Here is a 23908-nt window from a genome sequence, read left to right as displayed (position 1 = left end):
AAGATTTTCAAATCTCACAGAACCATAATCTTAAAAACAATAACATCTGGGGGGACACGCATAATCTTAAAAACAATAAAACTGAGGGACATGCATAGAGTTGCCAACTATTATTTTGACAAGAACATTTAAAAAGAAAATAACTGTCAATTACCACCAGCATTATTTCATAAAAGAACTAATATGCTTACATCAGAAATGGTAAAAGATACTTTTAGAAAAAATACTGTCTTTTAAATTCAACAGATCTAGTTTTATGAAAAGCTAATTCATTCTCATTTCAGACAAGTGAGAACTCTCACGGACTACACTTCATAGTCCAGCACTAGGGAACCACAGGTCTAAGCAGCTAACTCCCACTTGGAAAAAGAAAACAACGGTAGGACATGCCCAAACCAAATATTAACCTATTCAATAATGAGGAAATAGAGGCTTGGAAAGGTTTAGGGACTCTCCCAACGTCACAGACCAAGAATTTTGACACAGATCTGTCTAATTCCAGAGTCAGAGTTACTAACCATTATGCTAAGTTTCCGCTAATATCCTTTCAGTGGTATAAAGATCCATCCTAATCCAGTCACCTTTGTGACCAATGACAACTGAGGAATTTCCAAGACAGCTGGCTAGAGGTGTACTTCCCTGGCCATCACTCAGACTAAAGCTAAATGGAACTCCTGACCTTTGCCTCAATAATACCAGGCTCACTGCAACTAAGCCAACCAGCCCAGACAAAGCACACACAAACCCCCCTGCCTCCAACAACACTGACGCAGGACTCTTAGGACATTCCCAAGTGCCTGATATAGTAAAAAAACATATTCCTCAAAAATAAAAGGGGTATATTAATCCTCAAGAAGGAAATAAGCACTTCCATGGTTACTCAGTCTAAAAATAATAAACTTGTCCTCATAAAGTTACAACTCTAAGCCTCATTCCTTAAACTATTACAATTTTTTACACATTAATACACAGGTTCCCCATATTTAAGTATCTAAACAGAAAACTACAGGAAATTCTAAAAATCTACAGTACTTAAATAGTTCCCAAATAAAAATACATAGTTTTTATATATGTATCATTACGTGATGGATAAAAGTATCTTACAATTCTATCCCTCTAGAATAATCAGAACATTAAAGACAAAACTGCTTATGTTCATCAAAAGTACTTATAAAAGAGAGTTGGAAAAAAAATACATAATTAGGGGTGCCTGGGTGGCTCAGTCAGTTGAGCCTCCAACTTCGGCTCAGGTCACGATCTCACGTTCATGGATTCGAGCCCTGTGTCGGGCTCTGTGCTGACGGCTCAGAGCCTGGAGCCTGCATCGGATTCTGTGTCTCCCTCTCTCTCTCTGCCCCTCCCCTGCTCACGCTCTGTCTCTCCCTCTCAAAAAATAAAACGTCAAAAATTAAAAAAAAAAAAGTATGTAATTAAATACCATTTTCTATAAAAGGCACTATTAGCAGGCAGTAGGAAAGTAAGGCACAAAAATATATTTGAATATTCAGAGACTCTTGATATCGAAATCAAAATTAAAAGTCACACACATAAATAAACAGAATACTTATCAGAGATTTGCTTCCAAATCCTCACATATCACTTGCCAGCAAATGCCCAAAAGAAAAGACCAAACAGCTCTTAAGTAATCAAAGCCTAACACTCTGGAACAAATGACTCTGAAATAACTCAGCCTCTATGAAATGGGGTAACAGTAGCATAATATTCTTGCTAGCAATGGCAAAAAAATTGTATTTCCCGACTGGATTTTCAATGATCAGATTCTTTGTACTCCTGAATCTGCAATGAGAGGGAGAAGAATACAATACAGACTATATTTATTTTCCTCCTGTTTTAAACAGATGCCATCTCAAATAAAGGTTCAATTTTTTTTCTTCCCTCATAAACTCTCCCCTGGCTCTTTCATCTCCTATTTATACAGATTCAACAAGTGCATCTATTTGTATTGTCCTCTACACCCATATTTAATATATGCCTAGCATTGACCTCTCTCATGAACTACAAACCCACATTTCCAAAAGCCTCTGGGCATTTCCAGTGTTTTGCAAGTACATAAAAAACTCAACATATTCAAAACTGATCATACTATGCACCTCCTTGCCTATATTTCTAATAATAGTACCACCGTCACCATCACCCATACTTAAAATGAGTATAATTTTCAACTTCCAGTTCCCCCCAACCTTCCCCCAACAATTGCTCCTCCCCCCGCCCCATCTCAATGCCACTGCCCTTGCCCAATATGTATATTGAAAGTTGGCTTTCTACAACCATTTTACATATGACACTATTAGACCTCGTTGTTTCTCATTAACTCCTAAATACAGCATTTAAGTATGTTCCTCAATCCAGCCCCAGTTAAAATTTCAAACTGCATCTCTCATTTCCAAAAATCAACCCTATATTCTAAGTAATCTGTCCACTAACTTTTCTCTGTGTATACGATGGCCTTTCCCACCTCCACACTTGTGCTTACCTCATTCCCTTTATTTGAAAAGCCTTCTTCATCCACCTACTACCAACCCCTAAATTTTTGTCTTAGCAAAGTCTTACCCTCTGCAATGGTAAAATCAGGTTACCAGTTTATTGGGAGGCAGCATGATATAGTGGAAATGCACGGGCTTTGGTGCCAGGCAGACCTAGATTCAAACGGAGACTCAGCAACTTAAGATATTTGAGTATTGCCCTCGTGATTAAGAAAGATGCTTATATGTTGTTGTGAAACTTAGAAAATGTATGTAAGTCCAAGAGCATAAAGCATAGTGCTAAGTGTTCAACAGCTTCAGAGCTACCTTCATAAATATTATTAACCTCCACCACTTTCCACTTTTTAGCTGATTACTCCAGTTAAAAATGAACCAATTTTCCTTTCATAGAATTCCAAACTTTGGGTCAAACCACTCACACAGTAAGCATTTACATATTTTTATGCAGATATCTTACATCCCCTTCTAGATTTCAAATTCATAAAGACCAAAAACTTAATCTTTGTATCCTACAATGCCTAACAGTGCTTTTCATGAAACACACAACACCCACCTCCCATTAGAAAAAATTTAATATGCCTAACAATTCAATTCACCTCTTCATGATTTCTGACACATCCTAGGAAATTACTGCCAACACATGAATTTTAATGCTTTTGGCCATATCTTTATTTGTTCCTACATGGTTGCCTGACATAGCTTGATGCCTAACAGCAAAAGTTCAGTATCCAATGAATTGACTTGAATAATACAATAAAATTTACAATGTAAATGTTTAATATCTATTGAATGAACTTGAACATAATAAAATTTACAGTGCCTAAGGGCACCTGAAATTCCCCAATTACCTTCTTCTGCTCTTACAATTCTTTACATACTTCCCTTCTAAACACATTAGCTATCATACTCTCAGTATGGATTCAGAATCATGTCTAACTTGACTCCTTTTGCAGATTTTCTTTATTCCAATATTCCAACCAGAAGCTCTAAACAATTAAGTACTTCAAATGACTAAGAATCTAGAGTTCCTATCTAAAACACGGGCAACTAATCTTCCCTCCACAATTTTTTCCAGGGACTTTAAAAACCATCCACCCTTTGACCAATCAATAAAGGAATAAAAGAAACCGTTTTTAAAAAATCATCCACCCTATGCCTGTTGAAAATCAACAACACTAAAATAAATGTTCTGGTCCACAGGAGACCTCACTGAAACTTATCACTTCAGTCTACTTTCCCTAATTCATGATATTACCTTCCCTTCCAGTAGTGGGAGGAGAATGAGGTAAGTCCCCAAAAAACTACAGTGTATGTCCTAATATAAGCACAAGATGAGAAATGCAGCAAAGTGTCACTGGTTTCACAAAGATGGTTTTGTGTATACTAGCATTGCAAAATCAGCGGTCATCTGCAGACAGCCATAACCTGCAGTAACCACATTTTCTTGTGATAATTTAAAAATCACTATTAAGTGTGGAAAACCCTTATCTCCTATAAACCTTCCAGCAGTTTATTATATAAAATCTGTTCACTAAAAAAACCAAAACCAAAAACAGAAACAAAACTACCTACATCACTTTCTCCTCCTCTAGGAAACTCTCAATTTGTCGGAGGTAAACACTTCAAAATATAGGTTAAAAACACACACCCAGGAAACCCCTCTGCCCACCTGTGTGCACCCTCTGCAATGCAGCACAATTGCAACAGTATACGAAACCCCGATGGAGTTACTGAGAAAAAAAATTTTTTCTTTAAAGGTTAAGGAAAATGACAGTTCCAAATATGAAGGCATACAAACTTCGGGAAAGAGGGGATACAAGAATTCGCCAACCCTCTGCAATTAATTCATGCAATAACCGCAGACTGAACTCATCGTACAACTGTGACTTCAGATGGCCACAAGAATTAGGAGTGCATATTAGAGAACAGCATCCTTAAGCCTGCAAGAAAAAAGACAACTCATCTCAACTACTGACTTTGCTCGAGCAAGTTGTTTTTCTAAGTGACTTCAACAACAGCTTGAGCAAGCTTTCCAGTGAGTAAAGATCGTGGGAGACACGCTGGTGCCACACTGACCTACGTATCCAGAACCGGTCCCGAGAGCAGTCCAATTCGATCCCGGGAAACCCCTAGGCGGGTCTGGACGAAAAGCTTTGCAAAGGATCCCCCGCATCTACACAGGCATCGCCCAGCTCTGGGACCGAGGAGACGACACCCCTGGGACCCAGGCTAATTACTGACCCGAGGACAGAGCCAAAGGATGCAAAAGTCGGGAAATGGAACCATGACAGAGTCTGGTGTCCAGGTTCCCAGCCCCATGTCGACACAGAAAACCAAATCTGAAATGCAGCGCGAAGATTTGGGGGAGCAGAAATGAGGAGGTCGGATGGACGGAGGCCCAGCCCATCCCCACTCTGAAGTCCCAACGGCTACAACAGCTCCAGGAACCCCCTCCTCGGCTCCGCCCCGCCTACCCCAAGGCCCGGCCGCCCGCTTCTTCCCGCCCGGCGGACTGTGCGAGAACGTCGGCGGTCGTCAAGCCCCTTCCCCGAACCCCGACAGCCGAGCCCGCAACGTAGAGCGGGCAGCGGGGGCCCGAGAGCACAAGCCCTGACGCGGCCGGCGGCAGTCCGGGTGTGCTCCCCCGGCCACTCACCGTCAGCCTGGACGTTGGGAGGGAGCAGGCGCGGGTCGGCGGCCGCGGACCTCCGGGCTCCGACCAGGGCAGGAGCCCTTACGCGGAGCCGATCGAGCCACAGCAGCTGTGCCTACCAGGCCTCTCTCCGGCCCGAACCTTGGAAAAGCACTTCCGGGGGAGCGGGGGAGGGAAGGGTTTTGGCACCGGAACTGCTAGCGGGCCGGAGCTGCCAGGGCCTCCCGGGCGGGGTGGGGCGGGGCGGGGCGGGGCCTCTCCCGCCTAGCGCCGTAAAACCGCCCCCAGACTCGTCACTAACCCTTTCTGCGCCGAGGCCCTTTGGATCTTCAGGCTATGGTTGCGTCCCTTACTGCTCTTCCAGTTATTCCACTCCAGCCACCTAATTTTCCAGACCATGAAACCGAGGATCGGGGAATTTGGGTGCAGGGGTCTAGCGTACACAACCGGCCTTCCGACTCCAGTATTTTCTCCACTCCAGTCCGCCTCCTTTAAAAATAATGGTAGTTAACATTTTTTTGAACGCTAACTCCACACAGGCACTGTATGTACTACGCGCTTCGGATGCTTAACTCAGTTAATCATCCCCAAGCCCCTTGAGGTTGCTGTTATTATCTGCATGTTGCAGAGGAGGAAGCCGGTCAAACCCAATACCATAAACAGTGGCTCTTGATTTTAATTTGTGTTGCGTGTATAAATCTCGTCTACCCCTAACAAGATTTTTAAGTTCTTTAAGGACAGGAGGCAAATTATATTCCTATATTTCAGCATTACTTGGTATTTGAACAGAAGCCAAGAGCTGGGAGACTCAAATCTTGGCTGGATCCTGTTATTTACTCTTACTCTTTTACCTTGGGCAAGTTGCTTGACCTCTCTAAACCTCAGGTTCTTCATTTGCCGTGTGTGTGCACGTATATGTGTAATCACCTCCGGATTGTTGTAGGAATTCAAAATGAAAATGCATGATAAACACTTCAGTGTACCTAGTAACAAGTAAGACTGGGTAAACGTTAACAATTTTCATACTTCATCATCAATAGGAACAATTTCTCCCCGGATCAGGATCACTCTAGCAGGGGGTAATTTGGAAACTGTGGGTTAGCAGTAAGCGATAGAAAAGGTTAGTTAAGGAAATAAAGAGTAGAGGATTTTGCAATCGTAAAAATGAAGGTAGGTAAGCCAAAGAATGTCCTGGGGCCAGCCTGGATTCTTGTGACACTGTGAGCTGGGACAGTATGAGGACCTACAGAGCCAGATGCCAAGCAAGGAAAGAAGGGAAAGAAGAAAAAAAAAAAATCCTGAGTCACAAAATCAGGAAGGCACTGAACATTTGAGGCAGATTCTGTATCTGAGGCCAGACATGGGAGGGAGGGTGCGGGAAACTCTTAGCATGCATACTATCTGCAAAACAAATTTACAAGCATCTCTTAAAACTGTGGGGGAGGAAGATTTCTTAAATTTTCTACTAAGAAAGGCAGGGAAATGGACATGGTTCAGAACCCATTATTATGAATTTAAGTTGTAAACAATGCCTTTGCCACTGGCTTTATTTACACGGCCGTCTTGTTTATTTTATTTTTGTGATTGCAGAAGTGTTTGTAAATACTTCCCTAATACCCAAAATTAAGCAACTTTCGTGCCTCGAAGTGTGAAGAAGTGAAAAACAGAGCCCAGGTTGGCAGGAGTCACTAACTTCTCTTTCCACCAAGGAGCTTGTAGGGACAGTGAGAGGAAACCTGAATCGCAGACTTTGTCTGTCAGGCTCTCACAGGACGCTAGAGGTCTGTCGCCCAACCTAGTTTATCTAACTAGTAAGTGGTGCAGTCAGGATTTGAATGTGGGTCTGTCTCCTCAGATACTTTTCACTACTTTGCCAGTGGTTCTCAAACTGATAAGTGCATCAAAATTACCCAGAGATCTTGATAAAGCACAGATTGCTGGGCCCCACCCCTAGAATTTCACTTAACCACACACGGCTAGTGCTTCTCCAGAGATGTAGCCCCTGGACTAGCTACATCAACATCAACATTGTCTGTAAACTTGTTACAAATGCAAATTATTAGGCCCCACTCCAGACCTTGTGAATCAGAAACTCTGGGGTGGGTTCCAGCAATTTGTGTTATAACAGGCCTTGCAGGTTACTCCGACACATTCTCAAGTTATAGAAACACTGCACTCCACTCTCGTCTTCCACATACTCTCTCTCTCTCTCTCTCTCTTTTTTTTTCTAATTATCCACAACAGGAATAACTCTAGTGAAGCAAAAGTTCTCCCATTGGATTAAATGATGTGTTGAAACACTTTTATTTATGTTTGCTCTCAAAGGGAGATGAGGCTAGAAAAAAATTAGTATTCATGGAGGATTCTTTTTTGATTACTTTAAATCTGTGCTGAAATTTAACCAGATAATACTGGGTTAGGGGAGGAACTAATCTTATTTGGGAACTACTCTGTGGCAGGGCTTTACACGCATTTTCTAAATCAGTCTTCACTCTACTAATACGAGGTTTTATGGTCTTCAATTTTACAGAAGAGAAAAACTGAGACCTAGGTGAAATGATTGACTTAAGGCCACATTGTTATTAAGGGGCAGAAATCTGGATTGTTCCAACAAAGATTTCTCTAATTGCAAAACTCCTGCTCTCTCCACTCCGTGGCAGGAGCTTGGAGAACCAAATTCCAGTGTGGGCTCCGCCACCCAAACTATGCAACATTGAGTAAGCGATTTAATCTCTATTTCAATTTCTCCATCTATAAATAATGTTATCATAAATCTTCCCCTCCCACACTGGAATGTTAGAACAAATGAGGAAATAAAAGTATAAGCACTTTGAGCTTTTTGAAGAAAAAGAGTAAAAAGGCAAGTTGTTATAGTATTGTATATTTAGCCAAGTGTTGCTATGTGAGCCTGAGCATTGAAACTTTCCTGGTTATCTGCTGATTCACACATAAGAGGTTCAAAGGCTATATTTGATGCCAAAGAAAAAGTTGTTTGACTTCATTTGTCAATGTCTCCTAGAAGGTAAAGAAGATGACAGGATTTTGTGTGTCCCTTTCAAACATTACAGGGAATCTCTCACCAGGTGTAGGTTCCAGGTTGTTGCCAAATTGCTGGCCCACCCTCATTTTAGAGATCTTTCTTCCAAACCCCTTTCTTCTCCCCATCATAGGAATCCCTCCACCCTCCTGCCTCCACCCACTAGGCAAAGATTTAAAATTCCTTTGTATTATGTAGAAGGATTTAGCTCTCAGTCCTCCTCTCGGGCCAGACTCCAGGCCTATCTTTGTTGACAGAATCACCAGGTTGCACAAACCGGGGGGTACCATTCATAAAGAATACAACCTGAATGGTGCTCAAGGGGGTGCCAGCTGCCCAAGCCACAGTAGGAATGGTCCCCCTGGAACCGTGCAAGGCTTGGCTCTGGTTTTGTATAGCTCCCACCCCCAAAATGCATTAAGGTGTTTTGTGAAACAATAGAGCCATCTACTTGGGTGTCCACTGGTTGCCAAGCCTTCAAATAATGGGGTTCTTTGTTTTTTGTTTATTTTAATGTAGACCTGATCAAGTACTTAACTCACCGGGCTTAAGTCCTGGGTTCCACACTCTGCTACGCATTTGTCACCCTCTTCTGTGAGGTTTGTAAAGACTGTCATATTTTGTCTTCCTCGCCTTTTATTCATGCCTTAGCACAAGTGCTTGGAAAGCATTTGCTGATTTGAATAAAAGCACAGTGTACTTGTATATATGTGCTAGTATAATTGGCAGATATTTGACAGAGGGCCCTTAAAGGTGCTGTTCGACCCACAGACTTTTGTACTAAGAAATAAATTGGGTCAAATTTTTTAAAATAAGAAATACCATGTAAAATAAAAATCCCAATTGCTGGTGTCTCTTGAAAATGTAGATACTCTGGCAGACCGAAGGTGCATCCCACAAAGTGTCAGTGTCTTTAGCTCAGACACAGCTCCTTATTCAGGTGGTACATGAGTTGGCCTCTCACACACGTGAAATCGTCATGGAAGGCACTGAGCTTGAGCCACTGATGTGTGGGGTCATATGGATGTTTTGGAAAAACAAGTATAGAGTTTTGCCTTGTAGATTTTACATGCGCTCATAACTATTTATTGCAATGTATTTGGGGGCAATTTTAAATTGTTTTCCTGGGATAGAAAATTGTGGGGTACCATGTTGTACCATTTCTAAACAAGCCAGGCAAATGGAGACATCAAATTGTAGATATCATTACCACCAACACTTTAATGGCATTGTAGCTAATGTTACTTGTCAACAGCTTTGGAAATTGAAAAGAAAAATAATATCAAATACTTAAATAAGCTTCACGATAACTAACTTAATGGAGTGTGATCATCTTCCCCCCCCCCCCCCCCGCAACCCCCGCCCAGCTGGAGAGACACAAGAATAGCTAGTTCTAGCAAGTAATGGCGCCAGGATTAGAACCCAGGCAGTCTAACTTCACAGACATGGTCTTAACCACTAAATTAATATTTATTGAGCCTTTCCCGTGTGCTACAGCCATGACTGCCTCCCAACTGAAAGAGACTACCAGATTTATGGAAGAGCGCCTGGTATCTTCCTGGTTTTTAATAGGCACTATAATAAATGTCCACAGAACTTTCTCATCTCTCTCTGCCTTCCATCCCAAGTCATGTTGATATGTTTATTATCTTCAGTTTGAAGTGTATAAACTGTCAGAAATCTCAAACTTCTTTTAATTCCAATATAATTCTTGCACAAACCCTTTGTTTTTATTGCAAGTTATCATGAACAAAAGATATCTTTTAAAAACAATGGAAGCAATTTGAAGCAATATGATATGGACACTGGAAACCCGTATCTGTAGTTAAATTGTGCTCGTATGGAGAAATGGGAGACAGCAAGGTTGAATTTGAGCAAAAATGTCGCATTGACACAAATGCAGTCAAAGTCCAAAAATGAAAAAGAAAATATTCAAAAATCGAGGGCCTAAAAGGGAATGGTCATCAAATTTTAGCGTATTTTACATTGAATTTTTGTTGTTGTTACATTGAATTTTTAATTAAACATCAAAAAAAAAAATATTGGAACCGACACCTCCCTTTAAAAGGTTTCAAGAATTAAGCTTCTGTTGTTGTCCAGATCAGGCCATTCAGTGAGTCTCTGGAATTTAAGAGGTTGCATTCTACCTTCACTCTTTCTTATGCAGATGTGGCCCGGTTGACTCTACCTCAATTTCTCTTTCTGCAAAATATGCACAGTAAGTGCATCTTGTACCATAGAGATGTGGTGAGACATAGCTAATAAATGATTATAAAGCACAGTTCTTTGAAGTATAAAGCACTGCATAATTACTAAATACTATAATAATGATCCTCATAATAATAGTAATTTTCAACCAACACATCAACCAGACCCAGATGCTTTTAGTCACCTCCCAATTAGGCAAAAGTGTATGTGCCACCTATGAAATAAAGTAAAAATTGTACACTACAGACTAGCTCCACCCCCTTCTTCTTTCCTATTCAGAATGTGAAGTCAGGCTGTCAGAGACCTGTCTCAGTGACAGTGCCTGCTAGCTGTATGACCCAGCTTGCACAAGACAGTGAAATCTCTCCAGTCTCTACTCCTTCAACTGTAAAATGACGGTGACAACAGTGCCCACCTCACAAGATCATTGTGAGAGTTCAAGCAGTGAATACACGGACAGCTGTGCACCAGTGCCCGGCAATTGAAAGAGTGCAATGAATGGCCGTGGTGGTAGGGGCTGAGAAGGACTAATAGTGGGTAGCTGTCCAACCACGTTGCCGAATGGAAGAAAGAAAAGTCAACAGGGGCGCCTGGGTGGCTTAGTGGGTTAAGTGTCTGACTTTGGCTCAGGTCATGATCTCGAGGTTGGTGAGCTCAAGCCCCACCTTGGGCTCCTCACTCTCTCTCTCCCTGCCTCTCTCTCTCTCTCTCTCTCTCTGCCCCTCATGGGATTCTCTCTCCCTCTCTCTCCCCCCCTTGTTCACTTGCACTCTCTCTCTCTCAAAAATAAATAAATAAATACATCCATACATACAATATAATACAATTCAATACACTCAGTTTGGAAGATGATTTGAGGTTCCCTCCAGATTTCCAGATTATGAGAACACATATGAAATATAAGCACTTAAAAAAATTTTTTTTAATGTTTTATTTATTTTTGAGACAAAAAGAGAGAGTGTGTGTATGAGCAGGAGAGGGGCAGAGAGAGAGAAAGACTCAGAATCCAAAGCAGGCTTCAGGCTCTGAGCTGTCAGCACAGAGCCGCACGGGGGGCTTGAACCCACGAACTGTAAGATCATGACCTGAGCCGAAGTCAGACTGAGTCAACCGACTGAGCCACCCAGGCGCCCCTGAAATATAAGCATTTCAATGTTAAAATTTGATAGCAAAATAAAAGTTGAGAGGAAGATGTGGTAGAATATATATATATATCATATATATATATATGATATATATATATATGATATATATATCATACATATATAATGGGATATTACACAGCCATAAAAACGCATAAAAGAATGAGATTGTGCCAATTATAACAACATGGATGGAACTAGAAGGTATTAAGCTAAGTGAAATAAGTCAGACTGAGAAAGACAAATACCATACGATTTCACTTGTATGTGGCATCTAAACAAAATAAATGTATAAACAAACCAAAAAAAGCAGAACCAGACCTGTAAATATAGAGAACCAATTGATGGTTGGCACGTTGGCAAAGGGGAAGGGTATGGGGAGACGGGCAAAATGGGTGAAGGGGAAAGGGAGATACAGGCTCCCAGTTATGGAATGAAGAAGTCATGGGAATAAAAGGCAAAACAGAAGAAATGTAGTCAATGATATTATAATAGCACTGTATGGTGACACAAGGTAGCTGCATTTTTTGTGAGTATAGCAGTATAACGTATAGATTTATCAAATCACTATTTTGTATGCCTGAAACCAATATAACATTGTGAGTCAGCTACACTCAAATTTTAAAAATTTAAAAAGTAAGAGGTGAGGCGTTTTGTTTTTCCAATGTGTTTGTTTATTTTAATAATTGTACATGAAATAAATGACTACATTTTGTGTATAAATGATGAGAGGAAAAAAGAGTAAAATGGAAAAAGCACAATGCTCTGCGTTCCCCAGCCCACTCCTCTCCACAGGTGGAACCACTGTTAATGATTTGGTATTCTTTCCAGACCTTTCTCTGTGCCTTTACATTCATGCAAACAAAACAGATTGCCCGATAGGCAGATGAAGCACATAACAAACCAGGACCAAAAAAAAAAAAAAAAAAAAAAAAAGGTGAAAAGACTTTGACATTCTTACAAATGCATCGATTTTAAAAATCAGAATTTGTTGGGACTTCCTTACGCTTAATTAATTTTTAGCATGGTTTTAATCTTAAAGTAAATAATAGGGATGTTATTTCATATGTACCAGAAGCTTCTTTAGTGCTCAGGACCTTTCTTAAGATCTTAATCCAAGCTTGCTTTATAAGTATATACACACCTCTATTTTATAGAACATAAATATAATCGTATTGTTTTGCAACTTGTTTTAGTTGTGTGTGTGATTTTAAACACTGTGACATTTACTTACTGGCAACCCAAATAAGAAGGAACTTTTTCCACATCTGTCATTTTACTCCCCCAAGAACTATCCCTGTATAAGGGCTTTATGGAACAATTCGAGTTTCAAAAGCTTTCTTTTTTGGTAAAGCAAATTTTATTTTCCATCACATTTTCAAGCCAATGTAATACAATCCTTTTTTAATCTCCTCAGAGTGTATGATGGAGAGAAATCCTGCCGACCAGGAGCTTTCTAAATGGTGACTGTGGAGAGATGCCAAGGAAATCAAAGGGTGCCAAGGGCAGAATCCTCAAGTTGCTCTCTAAACCAACAGAAATTCGTTTAGAAGCTGGATTTTACTGAGGTAGGAAGCATTTCACCTACAAAGATAGAGCACATGTGGAGACTGTATTTGGGACCAGAGAATAAAGAAGAAAAATAAAGCTACATTGTACTTCAGGAGACCTTAAGAGGAGAACATTCCCTGAAGAGAAGACTAATGACCTTTTGTGAAGGAAGAAAGAATGCTGAAGCAACAGTTTATAACTACATGTATTTAAAATGTTTCCCTTATAGTAAATTAACTGCTGAAATTTTATTATTCCTTCAATAAGCTCAATGCACTTGGAAGTTACAAACTTCTCTGTAAAGAGAGAGATCAAATAGATATAGATATAGATATAGAGACAGAGATAGAGATAGAGATATATAGGTATACTTGATATAACCCTGGATCTAAACAAACATTTAATACACACTTACTGTGAACAAGAAAGACATAGGGGGTCTGGTGATACTAAGAACTCTAGTCACATAATCTGTCCTCTAAGAATCAAAATGCCAGTTGGACACATGTTATAGACTCATACAGGAGGAACCACAACGGTGCAAAACATCCTGTGGTAAATGCTAAATGAATAATAGAACCACGAATCTTTGAAGACCTCTTCCTTCATTTGTGGTCTTAGGACCAAGTAAGAGGTGGAGCTTAAATAGTATCTTAAAGGATTTGTAGAAATTATAGGAAAAAGAGGGAAATGAAAAGGATCCCGAGTTTTCAAGAAGGAGAAGTAGAAAAGCACAGAGCACATTCAGAAGACTGTGAACAGCTCCTTCTACAGTTAAAAACAAAAACTTTGGGTAAGCAGGTTGGGCCTGTAGTCTGAAGGGTGCTGACTACTAAATTAAGATATGTTGGGGCGCCTGGGTGGCTCAGTCGGTTAAGCATCCGACTTCGACTCAGGTCACGATCTCACGGTTTGTGAGTTCCAACCCCGTGTCAGGCTCTGTGCGGGCAGCTTGGAGCCTGGAGCCTGCTTCAGATTCTGTGTCTCCTTCTCTCTCTGCCCCTCCCCAACTTGTGCTCTGTCTATGTCTCTCAAAAAATAAATAAATGTAAAAAACAAAAAGATATGTGGACATTATCTTCTTTAGGCAAAGAACTTAGGTAAAGAAGATTCTCTCAGGTAAGAATCAAAGCTGGTTTCCCCACTGTAAAGCGGTATAATTAAAGTACACTTAAAAAAATAAAATAAAATAAAATAAAATAAAATAAAATAAAATAAAATAAAATAAAATAAAATAGAGGTGCCTAGGTGGCTTAGTCAATTGAGCAAACGACTCTTGATTTTGGCTCAGGTCATGACCCCAGGGTCGTGGGATCAAGCATCATGTCAAGCTCCATGCTGAGCACGGAGCCTAGTTGGGATTCTTTCTCTCTCTCCCTCTGCCCTTCCCCTGCTCCTGTTCTCTCTCTCTCTCTCAAAAAAAATTTTTTTGATTAATTAAATCAAATTAAATTAAATTAACAGCACCGGAAACAACAAACGTTGGCTAGGATGCAGAGATAGGGGAACCCTCTTACACTGTTAATGGGAATGCAAACTGGTACAGCCACTCTAGAAAACAGTATGGAGGTTCCTCAAAAAGTTAAAAGTAGAGGGGCGCCTGGGTGGCTCAGTCGGTTAAGCGACCGACTTCAGCTCAGGTCACGATCTCGCGGTCCGGTCCGTGGGTTCGAGCCCCGCCTCAGGCTCTGGGCTGATGGCTCGGAGCCTGGAGCCTGCTTCCGATTCTGTGTCTCCCTCTCTCTCTGCCCCTCCCCCGTTCATGCTCTGTCTCTCTCTGTCCCAAAAATAAATAAACGTTAAAAAAAGTTAAAAGTAAAACTACCCTACGACCCAGCAATTGCACGACTAGATATTTACCCAAAGTATACAAAAATACCGATTTGAAGGGGTACATCTACCTCAATGTTTACAGCAGCATTATCAACAGCAGCCAAACTATGGAAAGAGCCCAAATGTCCACTGACTGAGGAGTGAATAAATAAAATGTCACACACGCGCGCGTGCCCACGCGCGAGTATTACTCAGCCATCAAAAAGAATGAAATCTTGCCATTTGCAACAAAGTGGATAGAGCTAGAATGTGTTATGCTAAGTGAAATAAGTCAATCAAAGAAAGAAAAATACCATATGATTTCACTCATAAGTGAAATTTAAGAAACAAAACAGATGAATATTTGAGAAGAGAAAAAAAAGAGAGAGAGAGAGAAAAGAGAGGGAAACCCACCACAACAGACTCTTAATGATAGAGAATAAACTGCAGGTTGATGGAGGGAAGTAGGTAGGGATGGGCCACATGGGTGATGGGAATTAAGGAGGGCACTTGATGTGGTGAACACTCGGTGTTATCTGTAAGTGATGAATCACTGAATTGTGCTCCTAAAACCAATACTGCTCTGTATGTTAACTAAAACTTAAATTAAAAAAAATTTTTTTTAAGTGAGAGATATTTGCAAAGCAGAGAAAAGCATAAAAAATAAAATAAAAGTCACCTGGAAACCTACCATCCAGAAATATGTTACACTTTTATGTTACATTATAGCTTTTTTTTCTGGTCACATATTTGTGTGTATACGTATGCACGTTTGTGTGTAAATTGGGGTTATTCTTTATTAACTCAACATGATTTCGTAAGTATTTTCTTATTAAAAATCATAGCTGCACTGTATGTCGTCATATAAGTGGAATATATTCTACCTACCCATTTTTCCATGTTTCATCTGGGCACAAAAATCTAAAACTCATCCAAGGCTGATTGGAGTAAGGATAAACTGAGAGCGGGAAGAACAGCTACCTCTGCCCAGTAGAGGGCAACTTATATAAATTAAGGCATAGTCACACTCTAAAAGAGTTTCTTATATTACGGTATAACTATTACTTCAAAGAATGATGCCACTCCTTGTATCCTATCCTAGAGTGGTCTCTCGGATATATTTTCTCGTCTCCCCAAGCCCCTTAATTTGGAGTGTCCCAGAACTCAGTTCTCTCTTCTCCCCCATCTACATTTATTTCCTCCCTTGGCGATCTCATCCTGACCCGAAGGATTTAAATGTTGTCTATGTGCTAACCACCTGTGGAAAGGAAGGGTATTCTATGTTCAGGGGTGGAAACAAGTTTTCTGAAAAAGAATTCGAAATTGTAAATAAAATATGCCTGCTCCACTCCAGTGTTATCCAATAGGAGACATTACAAATATAAAATGTGGTGCCCTGCTCTGGGAGGGGTCCCAGAGATGAGGGACCGTGAAGCTGGGCGTATGCTGTAGCCTGAGCAAGGGCCTGGAGTCAGGAGCAGAATGATATGAGGAAGGAATCGGTAAGGGGAGAATACTATCTCAAAGTCAGGGGATGGGGTAGGTGGGAAAAAAATCACCCATCAATTTGGGCAATTTGTTCTTTGACCTCCATTCAGATGTCTACAGAACAATAATCTGAAATATTCATTTGATTTGGCTTCCTAAAAAATGGTACGTTACTCATTGTAAAAGGGGGAAGGGAAAGAGAGAGTTTCTGTGGGCTAATTAACAAAATAAAGTCTCCCGAGATAGCAAGCAAACGTCTGTGATTCTTTATTTCCAATATCATCTCTACATCAAATTTTCTCTCGCTGTTTCTCCTGCAAGCTCTGCTTTTCGGCACAGAACACGCTCTGCTAAAATTTGCAAAGAATTCTTTCTTTCCACATTGAAAAGGCCTGGCTACTTTGATATGACTGTAGTTTGCCCCCCGTTATACACGAGTACAAACATGTAAAAATATTTCTGCCTCTCTCCAATCTATAGAAAACCATTTTGGGGTCTTGAAAACAGTCTCTTTACAGATGGGAGAGAATGTGAGAGAAATGCCCTCAGTGTGCTGGCTAAAAACTGCAGTGTCTGCCCAGCACTGTGCTGCCTCTCATAACAGGGGATGCTCTGCTGAATGAGCCCTTGTATGTCCAAATTCAAAAAGGTCTTGTTTGCTCCAGTTGAACAAAGCTCTCACAGACAGTGGGATCTGCAGGGTAGCCACCAAGTGTGTTAAACCAATGTTCCCTCCACCACACTGCCGAATAGTTTATCGTAATGGCAGTTCTCACCTTCATGTATAGAGCCCGGTGTTCGCGTTGCCGTCCTGCACAGAGCTCCCACTGACTTCAAAGGAAATGACATAGAACAGAACCCCATGGTGTAAGGAGAAACAGGCAGCATCTGATCAGAATCAGGCCATATTTTTTTTTTCATTCTCTCTGTATAAATGGCTAAATTTATATACAGAATATTTAAAGGCCACCTTTCACTTCAGCAGTTTATGAATTGTCAGACGTACATACACTTATTAGGGAGCTCAACACTGAACTGCTTATGTGGGAGGGATAGGGAGGGGGTGTTATAGAGAAATCCATCCCAATCCCACATTCTTCTTGGTCTACAAGACAGTCCCACCCCCTCAGAGACCAAAGTGATTGGGTCTAGCTTAGTGGCTTGTTTAACTTAAAGCTGGCCTTAAGGCAAACCTTAATGAAAAAGAAGGTTTAAAAGGCAGAAGAGAAAAAGAAGAGAGGGAGACGGAGGAAGAAGGAGAAAAAGAGGTGAAACAAAAAAGGATGTTTATTGAATCCCTGGATAGGGGAGTCTTTTTCTAAACTTAAAACTAAGGGGAGGACAGGGCACCTGGGTGGCTCAGTCGGTTAAGCATCTGACTTCGGCTCAGGTCATGATCTCATGAGTTCAAGCCCTGCATTGGGCTCTGTTCAGACAGTTCAGAGCCTGGAGCTTGCTTCGGATTCTGTGTCTCCCTCTCTCTCTGCCCCTCCCCCACTCGCACTCTGTCTGTCTCTCTCTTCCTCAAAAATAAACAAAAAAATTTTTTTTAAACTAAGGGGAGGAGGAGTCACTAAAGACTAATAAATTTAACTATAAAAATAGAAAATTTCCACATGTCAAATATCAAAATAAGATAGATTTAAATGGCAAATAAAAAACTAGGTAAAATATTGGTAACAACTTAAATAGGTAAAGGATTAATATTCTCCTGAATTTATAAAGAACTCAGGAAAGCTGCTTCAAAAAAAGAAAAGCACTCCCACAGCTAATATCACATTTAATGGGAAAAACCTGAAAGCTTTTCCTCTAAGATCAGGAACAAGAGAAAGACGTCCACTCTTACCACTTTTATTCAACACAGTACTGGAAGTCCTAGCCAGAGCAATCAGACAAGAAAAATAAATAAAAGGCTTCCAAATTGGTAGAGAAGAAGTAAAACTGTCACAATTTGCAGATGACATGATACTATATAGAAAACCCCAAACATTCCACCAAAAAACTAGTAGAACTAATAAATGAATTAAGTAAAGTTGCAGGATACAACTAATATACAGAAATCTGTTGTGTGTCTATACACTAATAATGAAGTAACAGAAAAAGAAATTAAGAAAACAATTCATTTACAATTGCATCAAAAAGAATAAAATATCTGGGACAAATTTAACCAAAACAACAACAACAACAACAACAACAACACTAAAATTCACACAGAATAAACAAAAGGTTCATACAATTCACAGAAACATAAATTAAAATGACTAATAAACATTTGAAAAATGTTCAGGGTTACTAATAATCAATAAAAGCAATGAAATAAAAAATATTTTCCCTTCAAATTGGTAAATATGAAAAATGAAACTATATATTGTAGTCTTCTCAGATTTAAACAATAATCAGAAAACGTGGCTCTTCAAAAATGCCTTTTCAAAACAGCAACAACAAATAAAATACCAAAGACTATACATATTAAGATGTGCAGAACCTAAATTAAAAAACTAAACTCCCTTCCTGGGCAGAAGAGCCTCATGAGAGACAGGGCCTGCCCAAGGAGGGTATCCTAGCCTAAAAAATGTCAGGAAATTAGCTACCCACCAGGAGGTCAAGCAAATCAGTAGAATACTGAGGATAATAATAGGCAAGTTTCTCACTGTGAGAGAAGAGTAGTATAAATAGAGATGGGGGAAGGCTAGAATGAGCCCAGTGGTACTGGACTGGGAGTGGACCATGTCAATGCAAACACATGGTTTTCAATATAGGTAGATAGATACAGAAATAAATAGCGATGTAAATTTGTGTGTTTATATATGTATACAAGAGTATGTATGTAAATACATATTTCTGTGCATAGGTATATGCATACATGTATTTCCTAGCTCAGTACAATGAGAAGGGCGGGGAGAAGGGGCACTCTGGTAACTGATTAACTGATCTAGTGCCTAGATCCTGGTTTCTAAATTGTACCATCTCTTCTCCACATAGGCTTTGTTCTTTGGAGAGCACATCCATTTCCTAAGGCTTCATTGTGAAGCCTATATTTATATGTCAAGATGAGACCTTTCACCTAATCTCCAGATATTCAATATTTTCAACATATTCCAATTGCTAACGTGACTTCTCTACTTTGTTGTCTCATAAACATTTCAAACAACGTAGTCAAAATAGAATGTTTAATTTCCCTGTGTCCTCCCTAAGGGATTCCTCCCCGTTGTCCCAATCTCTGTAAATAATAACACTATTCACTCAGTCACTGAAGTTAGAGGCCTGGGAGTCATCCTAATCTCCTCCCTTTCCCTCACCCTTCATAGTCTACCCATCAGCAAGTTCAAATTTTCTACTTCCAAATTATACCTTGAATTAATTCCTTTGTCCTCATCTCTACTTATGACTATGCTAGTTTAAGCTACCATTCTCCCCTCCTAGATTTCTGCAATAGCTTTCTAACTAGTCCCTCTACATCCATGGGAACCTTCTTACATTCCACTATCAACATAGCCAGAATGAACTCTTCAAATATCATTGAAGCATGCCTTTCTTCTCCTCAAAACCCTTAAAAGACTTCTATGATTTTCCAGCCCATTAGAACAAATCCGAGTGCCTCGCTATGGCCAAAAAGACCCTGCATGATCTGGCTACCTTCATACCATTTACCTTATCCCATCAATTAAAACTCTGCAGTCAAAGTTCCTAGAACACACCAAGCTCTTTTCTGTTTTGGGAGTTTTGCATTCGCTCTTCCTTCTGCTTGCCATGTTCTTCTTACAGCTTTTCACATGATTGGTTCTTTCTCAATCTTTTTTTTTAATGTTTATTTATCTATTTTAAGAGAGAGCATGAGGGGGAGAGGGGCAGAGAAAGAGGGAGAGAAAATCCAAAGCAGGTTCCAAGCTGTCAGTGGAGAGCCCAACACAGGGCTTGATCCCATAATTGTGAGACCATGACCTGAGCTAAGATTAAGAGTCGGACGCCTAACCAACTGAGCTACCCAGGCATCTTGGCTCCTTACGATTCTTTAGTTCTTAGCTTAAATATGAGTTACTCAATGCAGAATTTCTTGGCCATCCTATCTAAGTAGGACCCTCTATTTTCCCTATTTCTATTTCTATTCTTCCTAACACAGGCTGCAATTGTTTTATTTATTTATTTATTTATTTATTTATTTAGTTAGTTAGTTAGTTTTATTGCCTATCATTAGAGTATAAGCTGTGTGAAGGGAGTGATCTTGTCATTCCTGTTTTCTCTTTTATTCCCATATCCCAGCATGGTGTCTGCTATATATCACGTAATTGAAAATATTCTATCAAACTGAAAAAGAACTGTAAAAACTTACTACATGTTAGATGAAAAAGAATTCAGAATTAGAACACAAAATTCCCTCAACTGGCTTATAGCCTAGAAGGGAAGTAAATAAGCATTTGCAATTCTACATGATTAGTACTATCATAGGGAAAGTTTCATATAGCAGAGGTCCCTAATCTGAGCTCAAGGCCGATCACAAAAGGCTTGCTGGGGTTGTGACATTGTAGTGAAACCTGCTGGATAGATGAGTTAGTCATCAAAGATGTAGTGAGGTTGGACAGAGGCAAAGAATAGCATGTGCCTGGAAATAAGCCAGACCTTGGCATATTCAGGAAGCTAAATGCCTTAGGGCTGGAGAGCAGAGATGAGAGTGAAGAGAACGAATGGCAAGAGACAAAGCTACAGAAATAAACCTCATTAAACAGTTTTTACTTCATCTTGAGGGAGTGGGATGGTTACTGGAAGGTTCTATGCAGGGAGTGACGTGACCGATTTTGTGTAAAACAAAGGCCATTTTGACCACAGAATACATAATGGAATTCAAGACCAGAAAGAGCTAGGGGGCTATGGCAGCAACCTAGGTGAAAGTTGCAGGATGATAGTGACCGAAACTAGGGCAGTAGTAATGGGAAAATAAAAAATAAGACCAAAAAAAAAGACAGACTTGGAGGCTATTTAAAAGATGGCAGTGGAAGAAATTGGCAATTCAATAAGTAATTTGATAAATGATGTGGGGACAAATGGTTAGATAGTTGGAGGAAGACTTAGAGCTCTACTTCAAAACTGCATCAAAATACACTCCAGATCGATGAAATATTTACATGATTTTTAAAAACGAAATTATGAAACTGTCAGATTTCTGGTCAAAATGACACTTTGATACACCCCATCTCTTCCAAACTCACCCACCAGTTCCATGATCAACCATTATGTACCTTCCCTTATATACATCTTAAACTACCTTGTCCCTTTTTTTAAGTTTATTTATTTATTTTTATAGAAAGAGAAACAGAGAGAGAAGCAGAGGGAGAGGAAGAGAGAGAATCCCAAGCAGGCTCTGGGCTGTCAGCATGGAGCCTGATGCGGGGCTCGATCCCACAAACTGTGAGATCATGACCTGAGCCAAAACCAAGAATCAAACGCTTAACCAACTGAGCCACCCTTGTCCTTTCTTTAACATGATAAATTCTAGTTAAATCTAACTTTCTGCCTGTTTGTCATCTGGATAAATCCAATTCTCCACTTAACTCACATCTCTGCTGCTGACTGAGGGTGGAGAAAAAACACACACACACACACACACACAACAACTATCACCAACTGTCACCAATCTCAAGTAGGCCCTTGATGTTACTTACCAACAATAATTATTGTTCCCGAGTGCATTCAGTCTCCCATTCTTCTAGACACTCATACTTTCTTCTAATTTTCAAACTCTGACAACTTCTTTCTATCATCACTCTCAACTGATGATTTGCATCTCATTTAGCTGAAAAACAGAAGAAGCAATCAGAAAAGAATTACCATATGTTCCTCCCATAACATCTACTCACCTATCTGCACTTGTGTCCATATGCTCTGCCTTGTCAGGTGTTGATATGAACAGACTGTCTGTGGTCCAAATGAAAACCAGTCCTCTATTGTCCACTAGACCTCACCTCCTCCAGCCTATTTAGGGACCTCAGTACAGCAATTGTCTACTTTCTCTCTGGTATTAGTTTATTCCTCTCTACTGGATCTTTCTTACCATTATTAAACTATGGCTTTATTTACCCCATTTTAATTTTTTTTAATATTTATTTATTTTTTTGAAGGAAAGAGAGACAGAGTGTGAGTGGGGGAGGGGCAGAGAGAGAGGGAGAGACAGAATCTGAAGCAGGCTCCAGGCTCTGAGCTGTCAGCACAAAGCCCGACGTGGGGCTGGAGCTCATGAGCCGTGAGATCATGACCTGAGCGGAAGTTGGAGGCTAAAATGACTGAACCACCCAGGCACCCTTATTTATCCCATCTTAAAAAAAAAAAAAAAAAAAAAAATTACTACTAACCTCATTTTCCCTTCCAGTTATCCTTCATTTCCTTTCTTCTCCTTTCAGCAAAAGTCCTTGAAAGAGTAGCCTGCCTGTACTGGCTATTTCTAACTTCTCTCCTCCCACTCTCTCTTGAATCCACATTGATCAAGTTTTTGTCCCTCACCATGTCACCAGTTCTCTTGTCGAGATTACCAAAGATTTCCACGTGGCTAAATCGAATGGTCAATATCAGCCCTCACCTTGCTTGACCTATTAGCAATGTATGACCCAGCTGCTCCCTCCCTCTTTCTTCAGACCCTTTCTTTACTTGACTTCCAACCTGGTTTTCTCCCCGCCTTAGTATTTGCTTCTGCTCAGTCTCTTGTGTTGTTTTTTCCTTATCTCCCTGACCTCTGAACATTGAAATATCTCAGTCTTTGGATTGCTTCTCTTCAATGTCTACACTCACTTTGTGGAAGATTGAATTATGGTTTACAACAATTTGCTCCCTCCCTTCTATGAAGATTGTACATTCACACTTTTGGATTTTCCTTGAAATTCCTCTTCCATACACAGTATACATCTTTGTCTCATCGTAGGACGGGGCTATGAGTGGAATGGAATGGAAGCATATGGTCTATGCCACATACAAAGAGAAGCTTTAAATTTAATTGCATTGTTTAGTTTGGCCCCTCTTGCTTCTGCCCTTTGCCACAAGTATGGCATGTGCCAGATAGTGGCTGTTTCTTCAGCTTAGGGCTCAAATTAGATTACTCTTGAATCAGACATAGCTGGCTTGCAGCCTAGAGTGGAGCTGTAATCAATCTGTCACCCATATTTAACAAGAGCAAGAAGTAAGTGTTACTGTAATCCACTGAGATTTAGGGGTTGTTTGTTACAACAACGATGTTGGCGAATAAAACTCCCTTTAAATTCTCCTGAATGCCTGGCTCATATGTTCAGTGGCCAACTGGGCATCTCCATTTGAATGTCTGTCTTATAGGGCAACTCAAACTCAACAGGTCCAAAAATGAGCTTCTGATTTTTTCTACCAAATCTGGTCTTCTTGAACTTTTTTCATTATTAACTATTAAAAACTCAAACCTTCTAGGATAAAAAAACCCCCTAAAGTCATCCTTGATTTTTCACTTTTGCCCAATTTATCTACAAATCTTGTTAATGCTACGTTCAGAATAAATCCAGAT

General features: G+C 40.1%; 2 protein-coding genes across 3 annotated transcripts in view; both read right to left on the bottom strand.

Annotated features, from left to right (window-relative positions):
* Positions 1-5335, bottom strand: part of FRS2 (fibroblast growth factor receptor substrate 2) — a 111081-nt gene extending 105746 nt beyond the window's left edge. For both annotated transcript variants that reach the window (XM_042947145.1, XM_042947150.1), the window contains exon 1: positions 5161-5335. The gene's annotated coding sequence lies outside the window, so the exon portion shown is untranslated. The remainder of the gene's footprint in view (positions 1-5160) is intronic.
* A 6173-nt stretch (positions 5336-11508) lies between these two features.
* YEATS4 (YEATS domain containing 4) overlaps positions 11509-23908 on the bottom strand; it is an 80874-nt gene continuing 68474 nt past the window's right edge. The window contains exons 9-10 of the transcript XR_006204949.1: positions 22053-22183; positions 11509-11535 (exon numbers count right to left, since the gene is read on the bottom strand). The gene's annotated coding sequence lies outside the window, so the exon portion shown is untranslated. The remainder of the gene's footprint in view (positions 11536-22052; positions 22184-23908) is intronic.

The sequence above is a fragment of the Panthera leo genome, chromosome B4 (assembly GCF_018350215.1).
Source record: "Panthera leo isolate Ple1 chromosome B4, P.leo_Ple1_pat1.1, whole genome shotgun sequence".
Lineage (NCBI taxonomy): Eukaryota > Metazoa > Chordata > Mammalia > Carnivora > Felidae > Panthera > Panthera leo.
Note: the sequence above shows the minus strand (reverse complement) of the source record. Positions and strands in the feature narration are given on the sequence as shown.